This window comes from Saccopteryx bilineata, chromosome 9, assembly GCF_036850765.1.
Source record: "Saccopteryx bilineata isolate mSacBil1 chromosome 9, mSacBil1_pri_phased_curated, whole genome shotgun sequence".
NCBI classification, from domain to species: Eukaryota; Metazoa; Chordata; class Mammalia; order Chiroptera; family Emballonuridae; genus Saccopteryx; species Saccopteryx bilineata.
The window spans coordinates 65,421,388-65,441,957 of record NC_089498.1 but is presented as its reverse complement, the minus strand read 5'-3'; the positions used below and the strand labels follow the sequence as shown (position 1 = coordinate 65,441,957).

Here is a 20,570-nt window from a genome sequence, read left to right as displayed (position 1 = left end):
TACCCAAAGTTACACAAGCTGCCTGCTACACTATACAGTAAAAGAAATAGAACCTGTAGTTTTTATCATCCAGAATAATAGTTCCTGACCATGGCCATACATAAAATAACCAGAAACATTTTGCTTTTGGTTTGGGTTTGTTTGTTTGTTTTTGTACACTGAACTTTATTGATGGTTCATAACAAGGAAAGGCTCCCTAAGGGGAAGACCCCCTATTCTTCATGGGGTCTAGGATGGAACCATGGAGGTCAGGGTATTCTCAGTATGTTGGGGGATTGATCTGGGGCAAGGACTTCCCAGCAACAAAAACTTCCTCTTGCTAGCACTGGTGGTCCAGTGGTTCTTACTCCTTGGAGGCCACGTGAACCATAAGGTCCAACACCCTGTTGCTGTAGCCAAATTCATTTTCATAAAGAAATGAGTTTGTGGCCTGACCTGTGATGGCACAGTGGATGGGGTGTTGACCTGGAATGCTGAGGTCGCCAGTTCGAAACCCTACACTTGTCTGGCCAAGGCACATATGGGAGTTGATGCTTTCTGCTCCTCCCCCCTTTCTCTCTCTCTCTCTCTCTCTCTCTCTCTCTCTCTAAAATGAATAAATAAAATCATTTAAAAATAAGAAAAAAAGAAATGAGCTTGACAAAGCAGTCACTGAGAGCAATGCCAGCCCCGGCATCAAAGGTGGTGGGGTGGGTGTCACTGTTAAAGTCATAGGAGACAACCCAGTCCTCAGTGCAGCCCAGGATGCCCTTGAGAGGGCCCTCTGATGCCTGCTGCACCACTTTCTTGATGTCATTGTATTTGTAGACTTTTTCCAGGCAGCAAGTCAGATCCACGACTGACACATTGGAGGTGGGGCATGGAAGGCCATGCCAGTGAGTTTCCCATTCAGCCCAGTGATGACCTGGCCCACAGCCTTGGCAGTGCCAGTAGAAGCAGGGATGATGTCATGCCACAGCTTCCCAGAAAGGCCATCCAGACTCGTCTGGGTGGCAGTGATGGCATGGCCTGTGGTCATGAGTCCCTCCACAATGCCAAAGTTGACATGGATGACCTTGGCCAGGGGTGACAAGAAAGCAATGCTGATAATCTTAAGGGAATTGACATGCATGTCATTAATGAGGAACTTCTATTCTAAAATTGCAATTCTTGGGTCCCCTTCTAGATATTCTAATTTAATTGATCATGATGGGGTCCAGGCAATTTTGTTTTATTTATTTTGTTTTAAGTTTCCCTGGGTGTTTCTAATGTGTAGCCAGGGTTGAGAACTACTGACTTATGTTTAATAAGATATGCCAATGGTTCTTAAACTATAGCATCCATCAAAATCACAAGAATCACCCAGAGTTTCTGATTCTCAAGGTATGCAGGGGGCCTGAGAATTTGCATTTCTAATAAGTTTTCAGGTGATACTGATGCTGCTGGGATACAGTTTGAAAAGGACTGCTAGCCAATGGGTTGATTCATTCAAGCATCTCTCTGGGCACTGGGGATAGCTTGGCTGGTCAGAGCAGGTCAGCTTCAGGCATTAAAAATAGCTCAGTTGATTTGAACATAGGCCCCAGACAGGGGTTGCTGGGTGGATTCCGGTCGGGGTGTCTGAAGGAGTCTGTCTCACTATCTACCCTCCTCTCACTTAAAAAAAGAAAAAGAAAAAGAAAGCCACTGCTATATGGAAGGAGGAGTATGGCAAGACTGGCTAGATGTTCACACCTTTTTCTTTTCCTGGATGCACAGCTAAACTACATTTTCCAGCCTCCTTTGCATCTAGATCGGGCCACATTGCTAATTCTCACCGAAGACTTATGAATGGAAGTGATTTGTCACTTTGAATCTAAGGGACTTGAGAGCAAGTGTCCCTTTTCTTTACTGTCTCTCTCTTTCCTTGACTGATGGCTAGAGGTAGGGGATCCAGTCCCTGAGGTGGTGAAACCACAGAGTCTCCAAATGACTGCATGAAACACACCAACCCCATTCCAAAAGACCTACATAGACTATGATGTGAGTAAATAATAAACCCTTATTTTTTCTTATACACCACTAAGATTTAAGCCTGTCCAGATGAAAACAATTCACTAATACAATTGTGACCTTGAAGGTAAACCATGTGATATCTCTGAGCTTGATTTATCAACCAGAAATGGGAAATTGACTAAAATAAACTCTAAGATCTCTTCCATTTCTAACATATTATGACTCTATGAAATATGAATAATTCCTAAGTCAGGTAAAACCATTCTAAGTACAAAGAGAAATAACATGCTCTGTTTTATTCAGCACTGCCTAGAGCATCACTGGGACACAGAAGAATGTAGCCCTGTTCTTATATTTAAAAGCGAATCTAGGGAAGCAAAATTAAAGCACTTGATGCCACAGTGAGCAAAACAAGACAGAATACAAGTCTACTTTCTGCCTGAAGTCAAAATCTGATAAAAGCAGATTCCAATAAATTCTTGCCATGTACTGTGACAATTTCAATTCCTTAGAGGTAGGATAAACAATGGAAGCAGACTACTGGACTTAAACCTCACCAACAGATATGGAGCAGACAATGAGAGCTACTCTGGACTTACTTCTAAACAACAGGAAGTGGCTCGCGATATGGAAGTGAGTATAATTTTGGGAGAAAGTAATCAAGTGCAAGATAAAGGGGAAAAATTATGAGTTTAGAACCAGTATTCTTAATCACTGAATGCTGAGATTTTAAATTAGCACCAATTTTTTAAATTTTGTTTATTGATTTTAGAAAGAGGAGAGAGAGAGAGAAATGGGGGGGGAGCAGGAAGAATCAACTCATAATAGTTGCTTCAATGTATGTGTCTTGACCAGGCAAGCCCAGGTTTTCAAACTAGCGACCTCAGCATTCCAGGTTGATGCTTTATCCACTGCATCACCATAGGTCAGGCAGCCCCCATTTTTTTGTTTGTTTGTTGTTGTTTTCCAAAGTTAGAAGCAGGGAGGCAATCAGACAGACTCCCACATGTGCCTGAATGGGATCCACCTGGCATGCCTACCAGGGGGCAATGCTCTGCTCATCTGGGGCGTTGCTCTGTTGTGGCCGGAGTCATTCTAGTGCCTGAGGTGGAGGCCATGGATTTGTCCTCATTGCCCGGGCCAACTTTGCTCCAATGGAGCCTTGGCTGCAGGAGGGGAAGAGAGAGACAGAGAGGAAGGAGAAGGGGAAGGGTGGAGAAGCAGATGGGCACTTCTCCTGTGTGCCCTGACTGAGAATTGAACCCGGGACTTCCACGCGCCAGGCCAACACTCTACCACTGAGCCAACCAGCCAGGGTGGCAGCCCCCATTTTTTAATGAGAAAAATTTCCATTGGCTTCCCACAATAAGATTTTCAAGACTTTTAAATGAATGTAAATATTACTAATCACAGAAGCTCCTGCACATTTTTAAAGGAATAGGTAGGTAGATAGACTATCATAGATTATATGATGTGATATCATATAATTTTTTAAATCTCATTATTGTGCTTGTATAAGTATTCAAAATGGGCTCTGGCCAGTTTGTTCATCAGTAGAGTGTTGGCCCAGTGTGTAGAAGTCCCGGGTTTGATTCCCAGTCGGGCCACACAGTTGCTTCTCCACCTCTCCCCCTCCCCTTTTGCATGTCTCTCTCTCTCTCTCTCTCTCTCTCTCTCTCTCTCTTTATTTCTCTCTCTGGTCTTCTCTTTCAGCAATGGTTCAAATGAGCAAGTTGGCCTTGGGTGCTGAGAATGGCTCCATGGCCTCGTCTCAGGAGCTAAAATAGCTCAGTTGTGGAGCAATGGAGCAGCAGCCCCAGATGGGCAGAGCATCAGCCCCAAATGGAGGTTGCTGGGTGGAACCCGGTAGGGTGCATGCAGGAGTCTGTCTCTGCCTCCCTGCCTCTCACTTGATCAAAAAAAAAAAAAAAAAAAGGTATTCAAAAGTATTATATGTTACTAGGATAAATGCCATTTTAATAAATTTTCTTACCAAATCGTTCTTCTTGCCATTTTAATATCTATTTTGTCATTTAAACTAAAAGGAATGGCTGAATATACAAATAAATTGCTTCTGGAAATACCTGACAGAGCAAAACTGAAATTGTCTTTTAAGATGGAAAGTAATAGCTGTTTTTCTCCTCAAAGCTGGTACCAAACAGTACAGATCCTGTGGGAAAGTTCATCAGAATTGCAAAGAGCAGTTATTGTGGATAATTTACTAAAATGCCTCACAGCCTAGGCTGACAGCTCAGTATGAGAAGAGCGATTGATTTTCAGCAAACATGCAAACACAAAAAGATAAAGAATGTTAGAATATATTTTTATCTAGAGAAACCAAAAAACATATTCTTGGTAAACATTTGTTGAGAATATGGCCTTTGGATTTTCACACTCTCCGAAGACAGAGTTGCAGAGGAAGATTTACGGCTGGGGCACAAGGCGCGTGCCCCGGGCCCCGACTTCTGACAGGCCCTGCAGAACCCCAAGTTTATACTTTTTTCTAATGTAAAGAGCCCAATATTTTCTTCTACACCAGGTGCCTCAACTGACCTTGATCCACCTCTGCAGAGTTGCTATGATGAACTGCTGCTACCCAGGCCCTCATCATTGCTTGTGGGGGTAACTGCAATCAACAGGCATATGCTTCCCATCTTACTCCCTTCCAACTCATTCACCACCCTGCAACAATAGCAATGTTTCTAAAACCAGCCACTCATGTGTTGAAAATCTTTCAGTGGCTTTCCTGAGAACAGTGTCCAAAAGGCTTTACATAGCAGATAAATCCCTTTTCCTGTCTGGTCTTCTTGACCCAGTCCTCCTTCGTTTCCACTATTGAGTATATTGTATCTACTTCTTTATGTTCCACAAACATTTTGTTTGTTAGTTCAGGCCTTCAGAGAAGCAGATCCAAGAAGGGAGGAGACATGCAAGAGATATATTGGGGGAAATATCCTATGAAGGATACGACTAAGGAAGCAGGAATAGGCAGGGAGACTTCAGACTGCAGTGCTGGTTTGATACCTCTGAAAGGATGAGAAGAAAAAGGATGGGTAGGAAGAATTTCAAGCTACAGGGCAAATCTAAGAAAGTCTCAGCCAGGCTGATGGGCACTCCTTAAGGCAATGATAAACATTAGAGGAGTCCCACATCCCTCAGGGCCGAGCCTGTACCAGTAATCCCACTGGGTTCAGTGGCTGGCTGGGATAAGACCAGAGGGTGTGTAGCCTGGATACACACTCAGTTGTGAATGAGAGGTGGGACAGCGGGGCCATCAGTCCACTCTTCTCCCCTCACTGCAGGAGATTTGAGTGGTGCATTTTGATGGTCACCAGAGTCCACAGATTACATCTGATGGGTTTACTTCTCCATGCAGGTTTGAGGAGCAGCTCCTCTATGGTCCCCACGAACCTCCGCTCCTGGGGAGAAACTGAAAGGGAGATTAGAGATGAATTACAACTGCCATCACTGTAGCTGACCTCGGACCATACTCATACTCATCTTTGCCCTCCTCCTCTATCCATTCTATAGTCTCCTCACCCTTAGCTGGCTCCCCTAGTGGCAGGGAGAGCTTTCAGATCATGATGCAGTTCTAGTATCTGTAAAAGGATAGGTAGAGGGAGGATTGGGGATAAAACTCTCGAACAGCAGTGCAATGCCAAGAAAGTCTCAGCCAGGCCAGTGGGAAGCTTTTCAGCCAAAGATGCCCACAAGAGAAGCTATGCATCCTGTGGGAATGGCCTTCATCAGTAGTTTCACTGTGCTTAGTCTTACCTGGGAACAGTTTAGGGAGGTGTGGCTTAGGTATCAAGACAGAGGAGGGTTCATAAGAAGGGAAACTGAGGCAATCAGTCAACTCTTCTCCCCACAGCAGGAGAGATGAGCAAGGCACTCTCATGGCTACCTTATTATATTGTCAAGTCAGATTCACAAGAATCAGAGATCTTACTCAGTATCAAACATCACTAATTGCAAGGACACAACTAATCACAAGGCATAGGTATAGGGTCAATGCTGGACATGACCCCCCTCCCCCAGCTACATGGTGCCATGGTCATGATCCTAACCACAACCACAAGCCATGAGATAAAGGGTAGTAAAACTATAACTAAGGTTTTACTAAGAACAATGGAAATGAGTCACCAGATATGCAACAAGGAAAGACGATAAAGGCATGTATACCTCCCCTACCCCCTGCTCACCTGCTTGCTTGCACACAGACAAGAAGTTTCACTTGAGGACCCACCTAGCACTTAGCTATTAAACCTCAACTCCACAGACCGACTGCCATTGGTGCTGCCCCTGTATGTAATAAAGGCTATGTCTGCTCCATCTGGTCCTCACTGTGGTTTCTTTGGAATTCTGCAACAACACCAGAACCATTTTCTGGTCTGGAAATAAGTAAAGCAGAAAGAGATGTGGACATTCAACATAGCTTCTCATGTTCTTTCTTGCAATATTAAGTGTGCTCCATCCCAGATTTAACATAGGGGGGCTCTAAACTGTGAGTGCAATCATTTCATTTATAAGTCTGCTTCTCATCCTTTCTTTCCCCAAACTATTCCATGTACCTGACACACACATCCCTTTCCTTGTTCTAACCATCACTTTCTTATTTTCTGGTTTCAATTTAAACATCACTTCTTTCTATGACTCCCCAAACTAGGTTATTCATCTTTGTTATATGTTACACTAGCCATATTATATTTCCTCTACTATGAAACCCATCATTTTTTATAATTGTTTGTTGTTGTTGTTGTTGTTTTGGGTTTTTTGCCTGCTTTACTAGATTATAAGGAGAAAGGGGAAGGGATAAGAGAGACTGTGTCTTTCCTTCACCACGGTATAATTAGCACATTAGTGGCATATGGTTAGGACTTAGTAAATATTTACTGAATGATTGATAGACTAAGTTTGATGGGAGCACAGAAGAATGAGCCATTGGTTACATCTGAGAGAAAAATGGGAATAAGTAATCACCAAGTCACTTAAAATATTCAGACTGAGTTATGACTAGTGATAGACTCTCATCCACACACAATGTGACTTCCTATCCAGTCTTTACCCAGTCTTCTCTAACTTCCTTCGGCAATGGCAGACACCAAGATAGAATGAATATAGGAGGGGGGTGATCAGTTTCTTTTTCTAAAGAGGTGGAAAACTTTAAAGCCTTCTGGGCAGTGAATTACAAATTTACAGGTGATGTATTTCTATTTCCAAGAATTCAGGTCAAGATAAGGGGAAGAAACAAAGGGGGAAACTACCAAAGAGAATGTAAGGTGTATCTAGTGAAGCTTTTTGTTTTCCTTTCCATAAGTATTCAGTAAATGAATGATTTTAGCCTGGGGAGTTTTCATTGCTTCCCATTCCCTCTGCTAAGACTTACTTCATCCAAATACCCATCCACCATGAAATCATAACAGCCAGTGTCTAATCTTTTCAAAATTAGATTTATGAATTCTATCATAATCTTTGGGGATAGTATTTATCTAAGCAAAACAGGAAACAAGTAGACTTCCCAGGGACGTGTGACTCCGATAAGGTACAGCTTATAATATCACAGTTGAGAAGCGGTTACAAATACCAAGTTGCTTCCTGATCCATCTGTTTTTACATCATAGCAGGAATCCCTCTGATTTCAGACTCTTAAAATTAATTGCCTTTGTCCCTAATCCCAGTCCATGCTGCCTCATTGTGAGGAAAAGAAATGTACTCACAGCATTCTTGTGGGTAGAAGAGTTCTAGAAATATAGAGATGAAGAAACTTTCATTATTCCACTCCTTCTCTGTCTTCCCTAGTTTCCCCTTTCCTATTTCAAGCCTCCCCAAACTATGCTTGCCTACCTACTTGCCTGGAAGTCAGACATGTCAAAGGAGATATAGCCCCAGAAGCCCAAGTCCAAGCAGACTTAGGCACAAGTGAAATTGATGGTCATCTGTGTGATAAGAGACCCAAAGAAAAGCCTCCATCCTCCTGAAATTCTCTTAATGACATTTGCACTGAGGCTGAAAAGTCTATCCTCAAAATTTCCTTCTAAAGGAAGAGGGCATTACCAGAAACCAAGGTCTTGTATGGCATAGGACTCGTCTGTGGCCACTTTCCCTTACCTCCAAACAAACTTTCCTAACAGTATACTCTCCTACTGAGACACGTTCACTTGGTTTCAGATAAAGAAAAGAGTTTATCTGGATCACCAAGTTGGAGGAAGATGGTCATTATTAGATAAACCTCACTTGGACAGCAGAGCTTCTTGCCTGGGAAGTGGGTATCATAATTCCATTTACAAAGATGGAGAAACAGAGCCAAGAAGCCAGTGTAGAACTACCCCAATTTTAAATGCCTCACTCAAACACACCTCTGAAGGGCTGCATTCATATCCAGCTAGTAAGTGCTAGTTGTTCCACCTGGGAAGCTCATACTTGTCCTCCTCATGTGCCCAGTTCCTTCCCATCCTTCAGATCTTAGCTCAGCTATCACTTTCTCAGAGAAGCCTTCCCTAGCCACCCAATCTTAAGTTGGTTATCCTTTTTTCTTTTTTTAAGATTTTATTTATTGATTGTTAGAGAGAGGAGAGAGAGTAAGAAAGGGGGAAGGAGCAGGATGCATCAACTCATAGTTTATGTGCCTTGATTGGACAAGCCCAGTATTTCACAATAGTGACCTCAGCATTCCAAGTCAATGCTTTATCCACTGCACCACCACTGGCTGGTCATCTTTCTTTATCTCTTCTCATAACACCCTATTCTATTCCTTCATCACAGTTTGTAAGTATATACTCACTCTTCTGTTTGCTTATATTCTGTCTGGTTCTTGTATTAGACTGTAAACTTCCTGAAGGCAGAGGTCATCCCTCAGCACCTAGCAGAACGATTTTGTACATAATAAATGCTCAATAAATATTGCCTAAATAAACAATGAGTGGAGTTGCATTTGTAACCCAAATTACATAATCATTACCACTATTCATACTGCCTCCGCATAGATGTGAGGTTAAATTTTATTTGAAACCTGAAGTTCTTATTCAATAAGAACTCTTCCAGTGAAGCTGAGGGTGACTGTACAAAATTCTCTCACAGCCCAAGGAGGATGCTGCTCATCCGCATCAAGTTCCACAATCACTAGGATAAGCCTCGGCTTTCTCCAGGTCATTCTTATTTGTACTTCAAAATCTCCCACCACCACCTTTGAGGTTCAAACCATCTGATTCTAGCACCTGTTAAACCTTTGGAGTCTGTATTCATTCATATTATTCTGAAAGTAGACACAAGATTCTTAGAGTAGGGTTATTATTATTTACAGCAATAATCAGTTCGTCCCTCCTAGGGCTATGCAATGAGAACCTGATGTCATGTTACATGTACTAGAATCTGTTGTGTAGCAAAGAACCCAGAATTTATCAGTCTGGGAGCCTGTCAAAAGGAGAATAGTTGTGCTCCCTCTCCTCCTGCGAGAAAGAAAACTTTTCTCCCTAAGATAAACAAATTCTCCTTGGGAAGAGAAGGATCCTGAGTTCTGACCCTTTGGAGTATATATAAATGTGTCCAGGAGAAAGCCAAGCGTCTTCAAGTTCATAATCCCTGGGATATCTCCATGGTCCTGGAGTTTTATTTCTATTTTGAAATGTAAGCACTTTAGGTGAGGTAAGCCTCCCAGGAGAGTCTCTTACTATCTAATCACTCTGTAAATACCAAGATTTGTCCTTTGACCCAGACCTCAGGTCTCTTTGCTCAGAAGTCCCTCACCATATAGAGACATATATATTTTCTTTACAGCCCCTCACCACCCTCTGGTTCTCCTCAGGCTGCCATCTTTCAATGTCCTGATCATCCTTCTGTTAATGTAGGTACCTAGTTAGGTACTAACAAAAGACAAGAGAGAAAACTGGCTAAGCTTAATTAAGTCTGGAGATGGTAGCTTTCTCAACAACCCATGGGGCAGCCACATCTCCACCAAAGGGACATTAATCTCCAAGTAGGCAGGAAATACAGGCTTTCTAGTCTCTCTGGGGAACAACTGGTCTGTTCACTTGGTCTGTTCATGTGCAGTAGGAGCTAAAATGATGCCCATAAATGGGAAGATTTTAACCTGAGAAAAGGAGCAGATAGGATAAGGGCACAAAACCCTGAAAACCTCAGGAAAGAGAGTGGACAGGGGAAGGCCCTGCACAGTCCGTGAAGAATTAGGAGTAGATTGAATAGTTTGAAAGAAAGTTTACCTTTCCCAAAGCTAAGGAAATACAGTGTGTCCGTAAAGTCATGGTGCACTTTTGACCGGTCACAAGAAAGCAATAAAATATAATAGAAATGTGAAATCTGCACCAAATAAAAGAACCCCCCCACCCCAGTTTCTGTAGGATAATGTGGCAGCATGTGCGCATGCGCAGATGATGATGTAATACCGTGTATACAGCGGAGCAGCCCACGGCCATGCCAGTCGAGATATGGACAGTACAGAGGAAAGTTCAGTGTGTTCTGTGGCTCGCTAAATTCGAATCTGTGAACAAAATGCAATGTGAATATCGGCGCGTTTATAATGAAGCTCCACCACATAGGAATAACATTACTCAGTGGGATAAGCAGTTGAAGGAAACCAGCAGTTTGGTGGAAAAACCCCGTTCTGGTAGGCCATTAGTCAGTGACGAGTCTGTAGAGGCTATACGGGATAGCTACCTAAGGAGCCCTAAAAAATCTGTGCATGAGCCCACATCGAACTGCACTGAATATGTATGAAACTGGGAGAGTTTTCCTTTGATTTGGTGCAGATTTCACATTTCTATCGTCTTAAGTTGCTTTCCTGTGACCAGTCAAAAGTGCGCCATGACTTTACGGACACACTGTATAATCAAAGCTTAACAAAGGCCCATCTGGGTAGCACCCATGTGCTCTCTCTCTTTAGCAGCTGTGCCTCCAAAACCACAGCACCAATAGTAGGCCAGAGAGGAGCAGACTTTATACTGGACTATTGGAGCCTCAGGTGCCAGGCTAATGGCACACCACCTCTGGGTCCTGACCCTTCTCCTGGGCCTGGGAGGACAAGAGCAGGCCTGCAGCCCCAGAGACTACTTCTACAGCAAGACATTGCTGAGCCACCTGGTCCTGGATGAGACATCAGCGTAGCTGGGGACAGTCCCTTATTTTCACTCCGATAAATATTGCCACTATACCTCAAATTCTCCTACACCTGTATCCTGGAAATGCTTGTTCTGTGATATCATGGAAAAATCCTATTTCCTCCAGTAACCCTTCCACTTTGATGAGCAGCTTTAGATATTGGCTCTTAAACCTCTTCTAAATTCTGCCCTCATCCTGGAGAACTGTAACACCCATGTGGGCAAATGTTTGGGAAGTGAGGAAGCCTCACATTCAAACAAAATTGAAGTAACTAGCATGAAGGTAATATTAAGATCAAGGTTAGAAAACAGGAGCCACTCTATACACTCCAAGTATGGAGGGTTGAATATAAGGAATAAGATATAGCTCAAAGAGTGGGGGAGTGAAACAAAATTCATTGCTAAAAGTTTGAGCCTTTAGCACGGAGTTGAAAGTGTTAAAGAAGCTCACTGAGAAGCTGCTTCACACTTCACATCTTCATCAGCCTTCAACACCTCCTCAAAGAATCCTGGCCTCTCTGCTCCCACCTTCCAGTCTCCTCTCATCGGCAGACTCTAACCGGGCTTCAGGGTTAGAAAAGGGAAGAGGATTCTGGAAAACCGGTTGTCTGCTCTAAAAAAAATGAAATGGAAGATCATACAAGAGGTTTGAAACTGATTCCGAGTTGACGACAGACAACCCAGCACAAAGGGTAAAGTCGCTGGTCTTCTCTGTTTATTCTCTTACTTAAAAGCATTTATAATGCAGAGCCCCTTCTCCAAAAGCTTTTCCTTATCTTCATTATCCTCATCTCAATGGCCTCTGGGAGCTATTTCCTGAAGGAAATTGTTTTCATTGTATATTTCAACTTGTAGGAAGTCCTCATCTTTCTTTTCAGCAAAGATAAACACTGAAAAATGATGATACACCTAAACCATCTTTTAACTACTAATTTGAAATGTTGAACATAAAATTATAAATGGAATATAACAATTGCTTGAATACAGGCAAACAAGATTTCATTACTACATTTTTAGGGAGCCCATTCTGAACCACTTTCATTTAGGGAAGAGTTTCTGCTAATATTGTGAAATTCAAACCATGAATACCAAACCTTTGATGTTTCAGATTTTTATGATTGAACAATTCTGCACTTTTTCTGCTACATTGAATAAAAATGGAAAAGTAAAATGGTTGAATGAATGGTGACTTGAAATTTCTTTTAACTCAGCATGAACCCGCAGAAACCAAAAAACATAAAGTTTAAAAAGTCCATTGAACTTATTAAATGGGAACTGAAAAAAATCTATCCAACTTAAAATTAACCTTCTAGATCTTGCAAGATAGAAGCACACCAGTATGGACTAGTCTATAAAACTTAGTATTAACCACATGAGATGTTTTTAAAAATACACCATGAAAACATGAACAATAGTTTGCTATTGTATAGCACTTATTAAATAATTGCTGAGTAAAGTGTTAAGAAAAATTAAGAATATGGCCTAAAGGCAAGGGATGGACAACTGAAATACAGATGTTCTATTGAATATAATTGATCAGTAACTACCAGATAACCTAATATACTGGAAAATTGAAAACTGAAGCTAAAGAAATAATCTGATCTGCAAAGAGCCCTCTGATTTCTCAATTCATTGTATACAGTTGGCCACAAAAAGGAGCATCAGAAAGAATCACCCTTATAATGAGCCTTATCTATTCACTGCCCCCTCAAACAGGTGATGGACATTCATGCCTCAGAACAATAACTGAAACTCTTTCTGGTACTTCTCTTCCCTTCTCTGGTCCTCTTCAGAGTGCTCCTTTTGTGATAAAACATTTACTTTATTAGCAAAAGCATCTGTTAGTTATATTAGATACCAGGCCCTATGCTAGGTTTAAAGCGCACAAGTCAAGAAAACAAGTCTTATTTCACAAAGCAGAAGAGAATAGAGAGCCCATATTATTGCTTGTCTAAAATCCTGCCCTTCCTGTGAAATAGTAACTTTCCACCAACATGTGAATAATGCTACCTCCTCTACTCTACCATGTGGTTCAGGTGGGCTATACCACGTTCTACTTGATCTCATGCCTCTCAGTAGAGTTGATTGCTTCTGAGTGGACATGTGACCCAAACCAAAACAAGCAAAAATATTGTCTCTCACTGCTTTAACTTAAAGTAAGAAAATTAGTCCGTTTCTGAAAATAGAAGTTATAAAGTGTATTGCCCTCAAGCTATTAGTAGATATGTTTCCCACCATGCGCAAGACAATAAGAAAAAATAAAAATAACAACAGTGAAATTGGAAAAAATTAGGCAGAGAGAGAAGGAAGCATCGTCTTATAAAACCTCACTATTTTTAAGATGGCTGAGTGTGTGTGTGCATGTATCTGTGTGTGTGCATGCAAGCACACACACACGCACTTGTGTAACACAGGTGTCAGAAAATGGAAGAGAGTAGAATGAAAGTAGGATATTAAAGTCCTTATAAGCTAGGCTATGAACTCCCTTTATCCTGATGAAAAGCAAAGGGGTTCACTGAAAGATTTTAATCAGAGACTTCTTCAATTTTAATTTAGCAAAATCCAAATTTTTCAAGATTTAACTCTGGAAATAAAATCTCCTAAGACAACCAAGTAGTGTTGGGAAACTCTCTATTCCTTCTTCCCAGGTACTAAGAACCCCTTTATAGTTTAATTCAGAAATAAATATAAATCTTTTTTCTTAAACCCTAGACACAGAAGTTTATATGGGAACCCTTGAAGAGAATTTATTTTATTCCAAGGTAGAATAAAAAGAATAGAATAATAGCCAGTCTGGCTTATCACCTTCAGATTTCAGATATTTCCTTAGACGGCTTACACCTGAGTCTCACAGATCCTACTCTACTACACACACACCATCTGCGGTGCCTGCATTGGAGACTGAAAATTGACAAGTATGTCTAGCTTCAATTCTGGTTTAAAAAAAAATTACAACTCACTACTCCCAGTAGACTCTCAAAACATTCATGGGTAAAAAAATTGTAAGCAGATTCCTCTTAGCTGGCTATTGAGGCATTCCATCTTTTTATTTATTTGTTTCTAATTTAAAGTTACATTTCTTCTTGTGTGACTAACATTAGTAAGACCCTAACCTTCAATATACAGTGGGAATATTTTAACCCACATGGCTAGAGAGCTTAATGACTATTTTATGTATTTAACAAAAACTACTCACGTATATCAGGCCCTTAGTTCTTGAAGATATAATACTGGAAATGGGGGGAATGGGCTATAGGTGTGAAATGGTGGAAACCTAGTCTATAATTATGAGTAGCTAATCTCATAAATGATGAAAATGGAGAACAAAGACATATTTGAGAAATCTTTATGGGCTATACCTAACAGAACAGTGATAATGAGTGAAAGGAAAATGAGAAAAGAGTCTAGAATGATTCAAAATTTTTAGTTTTAAAAAAATGAATAGAGCCTGACCAGGTGGTGGTGCAGTGGATAGAGCATCAGACTGGGATGCAGAAGACCCAGGTTCAAAACCCCGAGGTTGCCGGCTTGAGCACGGGGTCATCCGGCTTGAGTGCAGGCTCACTAGCTTGAGCCCAGGGTCTCTGGCTTGAGCGTGGGATCATAGACATGACCCCATGGTTGCTGGCTTGAAGCCCAAGGTCACTGGCTTGAGCAAGAGGTCACTTGGTCTGCTGTAGACCCCCCCACACCTCAAGGCACATATGAGAGAGCAATCAATGAACAACTAAGATGCTGCAACAAAGAATTGATGCTTCTCATCTCTCTCCCTGCATATCTGTCCCTCTATCTCTTTCTCTGTCTCTGTCACACACACTCACACACAAAAAAACCTGGATATATAAATAACTGGATAGATAATGGACTCAATATTTGAGAGAAGAGAAAGAAGAAGCAAGCAGATTTGTAAAAGAAATGATGGATTCAATTTTGGACATATTTTATTCAAGTCATTTGTAAAACACACAAGTGGAGATGTTTGGTAAGTAGTTGGAATATGTATCAGGAATAAGAACTACATGAGAACTAGAGCAATAAAGCCAATCAGTAAATCGCCATGTATACAAAGGTAGTTCAGCAAAGTTATGTAAACCCTCTGCAACAATGGAAAACATACATCATGGGAAATCTTGGGCATATAGGTCAGAGAAATAGGAAGGGGCTTAATAATCTTTTGGGGAGAATTAGGAGAAATGGGGATCTTTTTAGAATTTGAAGCAGTCATGAAGTGAGCACAGTAGTAATTTTATACATCTAAGTAGTCTTTGTTCAGGAGGCAGAAAGAACAGAAAGGGGTTTGGGAGTGATTGGTATAGAAGCCATAATCACCCAGAAGAAAGCATTGTTACAGCATTTTACAGATACAGTGTGACCTTGGGAAAACAATGTTCTTTGTGGATTTTGCAGTGAGTTCTATAAATGTGTCTCTTATCAGTCTTTTTATTAGCAGGGCTCATGTTTACTCACTCAGCTCTAGACATATGCTTACTTCCTTAGTTCTGGGTTGATTTTTACTATCCCAATATATTTTATTGTCAACAGCTCATAGCTACTAAACTACGAAAATAGAGTTGGTATCCAATAATGATACTAAGGGTGAGACCCTTTGACCCCTTTACTCTCACTTAAACCACAACCCCAGTCTTTCATATAACAATTGGTGTTTTCTCAAGAATAGCTAAAGTTCTGTGCAAATACAGCTTCAAACTATCTACCCATCCACACACCATTCTTTCTTCAGGCCAGGAAGCCATTTGTGGCCTGACAAATTTGGGGGCTAAAAAGCAGTAAGAATTTTTTAAAATTAGAACCTAAGAATACCTTAAAGAGATAGAGTGGTGAAATAAAAGACAAAGTATGTGGTGTTGTTGTGAGTAAAAAGGGAGAATGATTTAAGGAGGCAGTAGCCAGCAGAAACATATAATGATAAAATGAAAGCAAGATAATATTCACCAAAAGAATCACTTAGGAAATTATTAAAATGATGGAGACTAAAGCTAGATTTCCATTGTAAGGTCGGTGGATGGAAGGATGATCACGTAGGAACTCAGACCCGCCCACTTTGGCTAGGACCACCCACAATCAAGCCCGCCAAAAGAAACTTCCCAGGAACCATTTGGAAAGAAGCGATCATCCGCCAGCCAGTGAAATTTTACCACGTCATAGTAGCTCCACTTCCCTAGAGGGACCCTTTAAGTATCTCCCACGTGGTTTAATCCGTGCAACTTCCCTAGCCTCCATCTTGTACCTCCATTTCTCTTTCTTTCCTTGGGGCCAGGGAACCTTGCCGGGTGGGGTGTGCACTCTGTACTCAATAAAGCCGTTTATTATTCCACACTTTGTGGCTCCGGCCCTCTTCCTTCTTTCTCAGCGGGAAAAAATACCTTACATTTTTGGTGCCAAAAACCTGGAAGGAGTTAGAAGTCCACAAGGACCACTCCTTTCTCCTCCCCTCCGAGAAAGAACCAGGAGAAAGAACCAGGATCTCCGAGCTCCAACCCACTTTGGCGCATGGTGCGGTAAGTCCCCTGCCTCTGCCTTCCTCTCAGTTCTTTCCAAGACTCCCTGTCCGAAACCGTAGCTACGTCAGGGAAGTCTTTTCCATCCGTCCGTCCGTCCGAGTGAGCCTGTGCTTGTGGAGACCTCCCAAGCACATCCACTTTCATCTGTGGCTGGACATTGAGATTTTAGGACGCTAATGCTCAGGTCTGACCACTCCGAGAACTGAGGGCAGCTGTGAGGGCACAGGAATTTCCCTCCCTAAGGAAGAAGAAACTGTTCTTCTTCTCCGCTGTGGCCAGGCCACAGAACCCACTCAATTAGCCTCCTGAAGGGACTTTCGGTTTTAACACCCTCACCAATTTAACTATCGCCAAAAAAGTTGGGAACTGATTGGAGATCTCTTACATTCACGGCTTGTAATTATTTGCGCACCTGTCCTTAATCTCTGTGCTGCCTGTTCCACCGTACGGGCCTTTTTCTGGCCAGAGAAACCTTACCTAAAACCTCTACTCCTAATCTTTCCTTCTCCGTGGACTCCCAACTCTCTTTCCCTCCTGCCTGACCCCTGAGGGCGCCTCTCTCCCTCTCTCTTTCTCTCTCTTTCTCCCTCTCTCAGGACTTTTCTCTGGTCCCTCTGCGGACCTCTCTTTCCTCTGAGAGCCTCCTCCTCTCCCTTCACAAAAACCTGTTTCTTATTCGCCATCTACTACCGTCTTTTTCTCCTCCCCTGCTGGCCAGGGGCCCCTCCCTTCACTGTGTTCTCTAGTCCCTCCTCCATCAGGCTTTTCTCAGCCTGGCATTGGCTCTTACACCAGTTTTCAGGACGTCCAACCCCAATTTTCTTACAGGAAGTTCCTGCCCTGTCTTGCCTTTGGCTCCTGTGTTTCCTGCAGGATCTGGGTGCCGGGCTCTGCACGAGCCCCCCCCCTTATTCCCAAACCCTCAAGCCCCTATCCGGAACCTGTGAACATGGCATTTAAAGTTTTTAACAGTCCCAACTAGTAGAAACAGGCCTGTTCGCCAGGCCCCCATGCAGCAGAAGGTAACGCTCCAAGCCCAAACTCTTGTGGCAACCCTGAGACTAGCAGAGCCACCAGCAGCTTGCTTTAAGTGTGGCAAGCAGGACCACTGGTCCCAGCAGGGCCCCTGCCAGCGGCTGCCCACTGAGCCCTGCCCTGACTGCAAGCAGCCCAGTCACTGGCAGAGTGAGTGCCCCTTTGGGCAACAGGTTTTTTCCTCAGCACCTCTATGTGGAGGACAAGCCGCCCAAATGGAAGGCCAATCCAGCCAGGTGGGTGCATCGCTCAAACTCCTAGAATACGGCCTGGACTCGGAGAACCCAGGGTTCTGCAACAAGTGGGTAAGTCAGTCCATCTCATTTCTTGTGGATATGGGGGCTGCCTTCTCTGTTTTTGCCTTCATACTCTGGACCTCTAGTTCCCTCACAGGTTTCGGTTGTGGGAATGGATGGGACCCCTTTTATGCCACTCCTGACATGCAGTTTTGCCTCAAGCTTGCCTCCTTATAGGACCTCTGGCAGTCGGAACCACTGGACTCCATCCATCTCCAGCTCACCAAAAGGCTGGACCCTGCAAAATCCCCTATTACTCCTCTCTCTTTTTTTAAATCCTTACAGGACCGCATCTGCAAAGTTTCTCCAGTCACAGCCACCACCTTCTGATCTCCCCCTCCCCACGACGCCCCTATTCAGCAGGAAGTAGCCAGACGAATAAACGGCACCCTTTTCCTATTTAACACAAAAGGTCAGAATGTAAGGTTGGTGGATGGAGGGATGGTCATGTAGGAACTCAGACCCGCCCACTTTGGCTAGGACCGCCCACAATCAAGCCCGCCAAAGGAAACTTCCCAGGAACCATTTGGAAAGAAGCGATCGTCCGCCAGCCAGTGAAATTTTACCATGTCATAGTAGCTCCACTTCCCTAGAGGGACCCTTTAAATATTTCCCACGCGGTTTAATCCGTGCAACTTCCCTAGCCTCCATTTTGCACCTCTATTTTCTCCATCTTTCTCTCCTCGGGGCCAGGGAACCTCTGTACTCAATAAAGCCGTTTATTATTCCACACTTTGTGGCTCCAGCCCTCTTCCTTCCTTCTCGACGGGGAAAAATACCTTACATCCATGAAAGGGAGGAAGACTACAAATGTAGACTACACTCTCAAGTGTGATGCTGTGATAGGCAGAGCAGTAGTTAGTAGTAGACATAAGAATTGGGGAAAGTTTTTTGTTCATACCTATAGGCAAAGGAGAGTTAAACATTTATATATGTTGAATGGAATAACAGAAGAGAGGGCGAAGATTCAGGGGAGAGAGACTAATGAATGGTGCAAGATCTATAGGAAATGGGAGGGAGGGGATCAGGGTACAGTGATTTGAAATAATCACTTAGGAAAATGAGATTGTTAATGATATTTCATATGTAAAAATAGTGACAGTAGTTACTGAAAGTTAATTTTATTTATTTAGGGTTATAATCTTTTTTCAATATCAGGATTTCCCCCAGGATGCTTATTTGTTTTCCTTGTAGAAAACATGAATGTCAAAAAAAATTATTTTTTATTATTAATTTTAACTTACTGTATTTACATAAATTCAAGTGTTCCACCAAATACAACTCCCTAACACCCCACCCCCATGTCCCTCCAAACCCCCCATGCCCCCATCCCCTCAACACCCTCCCCTTTTCCCTCTAGGATTGGCTGTCTCACTATTATATCTCTGTATTGTGTATATATAATTTCATGAATGCCTTTACCTTCTCTGATCCCATCCCCTCATCCCCCTTCCCTCCAACAGCTGCCCCTCTAGTCCCTGTGATCTCTCCTCTGCCTTTATTTTTTTCCTCAGTTCACTTTGTTCATTAGATTCCACATATAAGTGAGATCATATATTTGTCTTTCTCTGCCTGCCTTATTTCACTTAGTATAATAGTCTCCAGGTCCATCCATGCTGTCGCAAAAGGTAAGATTTCCTTCTTTTTCATGGCTGCATAGTATTCCATTGTGTATATGTACCACTGCTTTTTAATTCACTCATCCACTGACAGACACTCAGGCTGTCTCCAGATCTTGGCTATTGTAAACAATGTTGAAATAAACATGGGGTGCATATCTTCTTTTGAATCAGTGATTTGGTGATCTTAGGATATATTCCTAAAAGTGGGATAGCAGGTCAAAAGGCCATTTTTTGAGGAAACCTCATACAGTTCTCCACAGCGGCTGTACCAGTCTGCATTCTCACCAGCAGTGCAGGAGGGTTCCCTTTTCTCCACACCCTCGTCAGCACTTATTGTGTGCTGTTTTGTTAATGAGTGTCATTCTGACAGGTGTGAGGTGGTATCTCATTGTGGTTAATTTGCATTTCTCTAATGATTAGTAATGTTGAACATTTTTCATCTGCCTATTGGCCATCTGTATTTCCTCTTTGGAAAAGTGTTCAGTTCTTTTTCCCATTTTTAAATTAGATTATTTACCTTCCTGGTGTTGAGTTTTAGAAGTTCTTTATAAATTTTTGTTATTAACCCTTTATCAGACATATTGGCAAATATGTTCTCCCATTGTATGGGTTGTCTTTTTATTTTATTCATATCGTCCTTTACTGTGCAAAAGCTTTTTAGCTTGATCTAGTCCATTCATCTTGTCCTTTATTTCACTTGCCCATGGAGATAAGTCAGCAAAGATGTTGCTAAGAGAGATGTCAGAGACTTTACTTTCTATATTTTCTTCCAAGATGTTTATGGTTTCACAACATACATTTGAGTCTTTTATCCATTTTCAGTTTATTTTTGTGAATCGTGTAAGTTGGTGGTCTAGTTTCATTTTTTTTACATGTACCTAACCAATTTTCCCAACACCATTTGTTAAAGAGACTGTCTTTACTCCATTGTATGCTCTTACCTCCTTTGTCAAATATCAATTGTCTATAGGGTGTGGGTTTATTTCTGGGTTTTCTGTTCTGTTCCATTGA

At 42.2% G+C, this 20,570-nt stretch overlaps 1 pseudogene; it reads right to left on the bottom strand.

Annotated features, from left to right (window-relative positions):
* Nucleotides 1-343: 343 nt before the first annotated feature.
* LOC136313642 (glyceraldehyde-3-phosphate dehydrogenase-like) lies at nt 344-11,630 on the bottom strand (annotated as a pseudogene).
* Between the last annotated feature and the right edge of the window lie 8,940 nt (nt 11,631-20,570).